At 33.2% G+C, this 7,651-nt stretch overlaps 2 protein-coding genes across 2 annotated transcripts in view; one reads left to right on the forward strand and one right to left on the reverse strand.

Annotated features, from left to right (window-relative positions):
- Positions 1 to 7,651, reverse strand: part of LOC148940336 (protein capicua homolog) — a 330,670-nt gene that overhangs the window by 107,069 nt on the left and 215,950 nt on the right. The window lies entirely within an intron of this gene.
- Positions 1 to 7,651, forward strand: part of LOC148940339 (UPF0415 protein C7orf25 homolog) — a 39,171-nt gene that overhangs the window by 1,648 nt on the left and 29,872 nt on the right. The window lies entirely within an intron of this gene.

A 7,651-nucleotide genomic window follows, 5' to 3' on the forward strand; every position in this document is an offset into this window, starting at 1 on the left:
CATGACGTTATTCAAGAAACGGAAAAAATTTTTTTATATTCGTTTTTGTTACATTTTTACGAGTCGGATAAACATTTTTTTTTGGGGGGGGGGGGTAAAAATCCTTACCGCCTGGATACGGCCTTGATATCCAAACATTTTTAAAACTGGTTTGCAATTAGGTTGACCATTTCCACTATAAGTTATAATCGATTGCAAATGTTTTCCTAAAAATCATAGATAACATGCACTTGTACGCCGCAAGTCTCTAAGCCATGTGTATTTCTTGCCCATCATATTCCTCTTTTGTGTTAGTTTTATTTAAAGTAAGAATTTGTGCTGGATAAAAACTAATCGTTTGGGATAAAAACCACCCAATCTCAAACTTTCGCGTGCTCAAAAGTCGACATGCTTTTAATTTCAAAAATGATTGTTTATTTTTACTTGACAACACACGAAAAACTGGTCGGTACCATAGGGAAATGAGGAAAATACCAAGCTCAAAATTTGATCAATTTTTAAGCGTTTCCCCATGCGTCTGAAGGAGCTATTATTCAAAAAATAGAATAAAGTTTTAAATTTACTACGCAACGTGAAAACTGGAGTTAAATACATTGAAAAACATGATTCATAAAACATGATTCATAAAAAACATGATTCATAAAAAAACTAAACATGATTCATAAAAAACATTAAACATGATTCGTAAAAAACATGGTATATTGAAAAACATGATTCATAAAACATGATTCATAAAAAACATGATTCATAAAAAACATGATACATTGAAAAACATGATTTATAAAACATGATTCATAAAAAACATGATTCATAAAAAACATATTCATAAAAAACATTAAACATGATTCATAAAACATGATTCATAAAAAAAATTAAACATGATTCATAAAAATCATGATACATTGAAAAACATGATTCATAATACATGATTCATAAAAACATTAAACATGATTCATAAAAAGCATGATACATTGCAAAACATGATTCATAAAACATGATTTATAAAAAACATGATTCATAAAAAATATTAAACATGATTCATAAAAAACAGGCCTCACTAGTCAAAATATCTTAAGTTAAAAGCAAAAAATGACGGTAGCTCATACATTATCTTATATTTTTAATTTTGAGGGCCTGAATTAATGTTGTGTGCTTAATATCTGAAAATGAATCGCTAATAATTGCCACTGGCACACGAAAAGACAAACAGAGATGTCCATGCCCCCTTTAAACTAATCAAATACATATTATTAAATCTAATTCAAAGGGAACTTAACCAGATCCTCTGAAAGTTATCTACGTACGGATCCGGATCCTCGTAGAAATCTGTGTACGTGCCTTATGCTAGGTAATCGCGTAATGACGTAATTATTAGGTGTTAATAATTAATGGTAATAAAACCAACAATAAAAATAAAATGTGGGTTCAAAATAAATTGCCAACCAAGATTAAATAAAGAAAGGCCAGTTCTGACGGAATTACATTAAAATTTTATCATATAAAATTGATAATAAAAAAAAAAAATTAAGGTTCCAAAAATTTTAAAAAAATGAAAGCCGGTACAAAGTTCACAGATAACTTTTGCAAAAAAAAACAATCGAAAATGTGAAATATAGTAATCACTATTTTAGCAAAAAATTTAAATAGGTGCAAGATCTTCCTGAAAGATTCAAAGGGGCGCAGAAAAGGTTGAGAAAAGGGACGCAGAAATTTTGCTTATGAGCGAAATGCAAATGATGGTATATATTGTATTGTCAACTGGAATATGTTGAAGGGAATCATCTAACAGTCAGGCCGATTTGGGGAGGAGCTGGGGGAGGGATTGTATCCTTTGTATTTTTTCCATTTAGATTTTAATTAGCACATTTATTTTTTTTTTTTATTGATAAATATAATTTATGGTCATTTAAATTGAAAAAAAGTGAAAAACTACGTTAGATTTTTAAAAATACATTTTATCCCTAATTTCTACATTTTCGTGAATGGACCCCCAGCTAATAGTTATTAATTCGCTATATGTAATGTAATTACTTAACCTCCTGCTGGATTACATTTAAAACTATCCTTGAACTTTAATATTATAATAGAACAGATATTTATGCATAATTATAAATTATAATAAGCCACATTGTATATTGATATTAAAGAATAGGTTGAATTTTTCTCTTCTTTGACCATGATGCTTTTAGAATAATTAATTATTTTTTTCTTTTTGTTTCTATTGGTATATAGAAATTTATTTGATTTAAATTTATAATATATATCTTAAGAAAAACTACTCCTTAATGGAAAGTTAGATAACTGTCTGTGATATGTAGTTATCTGTTTAAATTTTGTTTTTCTTCCGTTTTGAAATGATGATGGTGATTTACTGAATTCAGTCTAGTGATTGCTGAAATTTTTGGTAGAGTTGCTGTCTTCAAGCCCGACGGAGAAAGTGCATTTTACTGTTTTTTTTTTCTATTTAGCAGGAATTTTTATCGAATCATGTATCTTTAATGTGAAAAATAAACCTATCAAAAGTCAGGATTCAGTCTTTAATTGTAGCGTTTTGATGGCTAATATTGTGTGAAACATGCCATTTTGTGGCAAGGCTACAGTTGTAACCAAGGGCGTCAGAGCGTAACTCAGGGCGGATTTTCGTTCGGATGGGGAGGGGGGACTATCTTGGAGGGTTTACAAAAAAATTAGAAAAAACGTATTCAGTCTTAAAACTCAGTCTTAAATGGTAGTTATTTAATGTTTATGTTGTTTGAACATGTAATTTGTGGCAAGATCACAGCTTTCATGAAGGGACTCGAGGATTTTTGTTGTGCCTGTGTGGGAGGGGGGGGGGTATTTTTTGGAGGGTGTTTTACATAAATACTTTTAAAACGAATGAAATTATTTATACTTTTAAAACGAATGAAATTTTTTTATATATGCATATTTGTTGATTTTACGAGTCGGACAGAAATTTGGGGGAGGTATTCAAACTATGTAGCTCCCCACCCCTTCCCCCGGATATAAAACCCCTGGTCACAGTCATGGCTGTAACATGCTCCGAAATGATAAAAAACAAACGGGCCATATACATTTCACATTAGTGAAATGTATTCTAAGTATTAAGGATATAACTCACTCAGCCATATGTACTTTAATTTCACACAATTCGTAGCCATACTTGACCAGTGTCATCAATGTATCGTCAAATATTCGAATCTTGGTTCGAAGAGTTATCTTCTTGTTATTCACCTGGGCTTTCGCTATTCTACTTTTAATATCTTCACATCATACACCATCTTTACTACCAGTACTACTCAGGTAAGTGAAGCTATCTACTTGACCGATCTTCTCGTTACCCAGCATCATCTCTTCCTTCATTAGTTCCTAGACGAAGCAACTTGGTCTTCAAACTAGTTCCCGAAGGCTAGTTCAAAACTAGTTCCTAGCAAACTAGTTCCCGATATCTAACGCTGAATTTTGTTTTGAGATTGCAAATAGGAAGATATAAAGCAAAATCCACTATTCAATGACACGTGCAAAGATTTTGGATTCCCCTGAAAATGTTTTTGAATTTACTCTTCTACTATGGTCTTAAGATTATCTTTCATATATTCCTATCTTCTTCACTACAATATAATAATTTCTAATCAAAAAATAGTTTCTAACCTATTTCTAATAAACAAAGATGGAAAAATCTTTGTTTCTTTATTTCTTTGTTCCGTATCATCAATACTGTAAATATTACAATCTTGTTTAGGGTGAAAGTGCAACCTGTTTCATGGGTAAGTTACTTTTTGTGCTGATTCCTATCTTCTTCACTACAATATAATAATTTCTAATCAAAAAATAGTTTCTAACCTATTTCTAATAAACAAAGATGGAAAAATCTTTGTTTCTTTATTTCTTTGTTCCGTATCATCAATACTGTAAATATTACAATCTTGTTTAGGGTGAAAGTGCAACCTGTTTCATGGGTAAATTACTTTTTGTGCTGATTCCAAATATATAAAATTCATGAAGTTTAATGGTACCCATCAATAGCTAAGAGCCTGATAAAATTTGCCTGATTTTCAAAAAAGGGGGAAACACGGCAATAATTTAGGGGATTTATGAGAATCCCACCATCAAATTCAGTATATTAGAGAATCTTACTGTGGAGGCTGAAGGCCTGAATCTGTAAAAATGTAGAATTTTGTAGTTTTGCCTAAAGCAAGATCACGGATGAGTGTATTGGCTTTTGCTTGTTTTTTTCCCCCAAGGAATAATGGTCATAGAAGATCAGGAGAGGGCTCATTCGAATGGAAGTTAAAAGTTCTAGCGCCCCTATCTAGGTGACCGAAAATATTGGTGAGCAACTAGGCCCCTTCCTTCCCCAAAGGCATCCGATAAATATCTAGAGAGAGACATATTGTTCAGCAAGCCTCTGGGTATGATATGACCCCCCCCCCCAATTCCCGCCAGGTGAATTTTGCCTGTTGTTTACATATAGGATTTGTTGTTGGGAAGCGCACGGAAATTTTTTTGAGAAGGGGGATATTCAGCGTGGGTCAGTTTTATATTTGGAGGAGTAATCTGGTGACATCTGGGATAAATTTTACGGGGGTGGGGGGGGGGGTTTGAACCAGAAAGAATCTATGGAATTTTTTTCATTTGTCATACTTTCTCATTGGTGACTCAATTTTACATGTGGACAGATAAAAAATTCCGAGGCGGCTGGTGGGGGGGGGGTGATTTCAGGCTAGAAATAAAGAGGACTGCTGCCAGTGAGAGAATTACTAAAAACTGTTTGATCATCTTAGTAGATATATAAAAGCTATGAAAACTAAAACTGTGCTTCAAGAAATCAAGATGATACTTTGAAAAACAAGATTAAAAAAAATCTTGAGATATTTCAGTTGGGCCTATGTCCTCCGTTCTTCTCTTAAATACGGCACTCGCCTCTCGGTCTGTAAGTTCTTATTCCCATTTTCTTGTTAGAGTTCAATATCAATAGACTCTTATAAAGCTACTTAACACATTAGCCCCCTTAGCCAAATTTTTGCAAAAAAATAAGGATAAATACAGACAGAATAGCGTTGCGCCAGCATATCGCCAAAATTTATCTCCGGGCCAGTGCATCTTTTATCGGTGGCTTGCCGCCGATAAATCGGTGCGGTTTCGGGGTCTACTTCACTGACTATCCGCTGAAAACGAAGCTGGAGCAAAGTTTTCTGAACAATAAAACTAAATTTCGACATCGCTCAGAGATACCAATAGCACATGGCTAGCTGAAGGCTATAGCCTATATGGCTTTGTTAGGGGATAGGGGCTAGGGTGCACTTGAGTGTAGGTTAGGATGTTTAAAACTAGTTTTAAAGGGTTAGTCAAGTGGCATGTTTTCCTTTTCGATAGCAAAAAAATTTAAAAAAATAAAATTTTCAATCCATTTTTTTCCATAAAATTTATCATACAATTCTTCTCTTTCTAATAAAATTTCTGAATAATAAAATCACTTCATGAAATAGGAAAGAATAATTATCCTCATCAGTTATTACATAAAATAAGGAATATTTGGATGTATTTTAATTCTTAAAAGGGATTAACTGGCAGAAACGATTGTTACAAGTCTGTTAAAAAAGCAAATAAAGATTGGAAAGGTAGAAAGATATTCAGTGAGATGAAATACAGAAGAAATAGTATTTAAAAAATCTCACTCTCAACTATATATTCTGTATGTATTGAGCTGTAGTTATGCGTCCTTGTGCCTATGAAGAAAATAAAAAAATGAATGAAACAATTGTATTGTCTTTATTTGTAAGAGATGCAATTTTGCGTCAAGACCCAGAGAGGTATCAGAAACTTTACTAAAATCTTTCATGATGTCAATATAAAACAATCATAAGTCTCATAGGGCCGTCTGATTGTTTGTCCCATATGTCCGTCTGAAATCCTTATGGGATGGTGCTACTTTTAAGAACTTATAGTCAGTGATACATAATCAAAGGTGTTTAATTTTCTCTTAGCTGTTCTAGTGAACCTGCTGGAAATGACATCGCCCTTAAACCAGTAAAGAAGAAAAGATTGGTGGCTTTGGGCGTGCTCAGAGTAATGGGCGTGCTGCCCCCATTACTACTTGGGTTAAATTTTTCTAGTCCGAAAAAAGCTTACGACCTAAGGCAACACTATAGGCTATTACGAGACCTTTTACATATGTCCTAACATTCATGTTTTATGCTTTGAAATTATTTCCATATTGTGGCATTTTTCAACCTGTCCCCATTAAAAAAAATAAGCATTGTAGAGGCCCTCTTCAATGCAATTGCCAAGGACCTGGAAGATGCAGCTAGAAAGCAAAATAGTAAAATATTGCACTGGCATGTTAATAAATTGCGAGGGAGTAGTCAATCCGGACTTGTCCCATTTAAAGATAGGAATGGGGCCACAATTAGTGGTAAGGAAAGAGTTAGAGACATGAGCTGAACATTTTGAGAAAGTGCTAAACCGAGATAGAGTTGCAGGAAAAGATATAGAGGAAAATGAAAAAGTTTGTGATACCTTGGATGTGAAGGAAGATTTGTTTTGTGAGGAAGAATTAGCGACAGTACCAAAAGAATTCAAAAATATTAAATCTCCAGGTGCTGATAGTGTGGTAAATGAGTTTGTTAAATATGGTGACTCTGACGTTGGAAATAAACTACTAAAGATTATGGATATGATTTTTGAAAAAGGGGTTGTACCTAATGCTTTTAGGAAAACCTTAATTAAACCACTGCATAAAAAAGGTGATAAGAGTGACTGTGGTGATTATTGAGGCATTAGTCTGGTCTCTGTAGGTAGCAAATTTATTAGTAATATGATACTTTTTAGACTGAAATATGCTGTAGACAAAATTTTAAGAGAAGAACAGTGCAGTTTTAGAAACAGTAGTGTGGGTCGACCAGATATTCACTCTTAGATTAATAATTGAGAAGTGCCTGAGTTGTTCAAATACCTTTGGTCCTCAGTTTTATAGATTATGAGTAAGCGTTTGATTCTATTGATAGAAGAGCTTTAGCAAAGGTCTTATTCTTAAATGGTATACCAGACAAATACATTAAAGTGATTAGTGCTATGTACGAGAATAACGCTGCTGCGGTTAAGGTATGAAATGAGGTTAGCAGTTGGTTTTGTGTTGAATAAGGAGTTAAGTAGGGTTGTGTTCTATCCCCCTTTATTTGGATCATTTTGATGGACTTTATCTTAAGGAGCACAGGAAAGGCAATGGGAGACCACGGAATCAAATGGGGAGGAAAAAGTATCCTGTACTTGGATTATGCTGATGATTTAAGCATCCATGATGAAAATCTGAGCAAAATGAACGAACTTTAAGAGGTTTTGCGAGTTCAATGTCTGTTGAAAATTATTATCAAAAGACATTGGAGCCTTTATAATCCATATAAATTAAAATTTTTAATTAATAAGTCAATTTTCTAAATACATGGGGACATGTTTTTTCCAGTTAAAATACTATAAACAAGCATTTTCAATGAAAATAACAAAAGTGTATTTTTCTCATGTATCAAAGTGTATCAAATACCAAAAGTGAAAATTCTCATAGAATGTCCATGAGAGCAACAGTTCTATTGCTTTGGCAGTGGAAAAACTGAGAGCCAGTGGAAATAATATTACCATTATAATAGTGGGCTAT

This window comes from Artemia sp. Qi Xiang Cuo, chromosome 20 (assembly GCF_049724085.1).
Source record: "Artemia sp. Qi Xiang Cuo chromosome 20, ASM4972408v1, whole genome shotgun sequence".
Classification (NCBI taxonomy): domain Eukaryota; kingdom Metazoa; phylum Arthropoda; class Branchiopoda; order Anostraca; family Artemiidae; genus Artemia; species Artemia sp. Qi Xiang Cuo.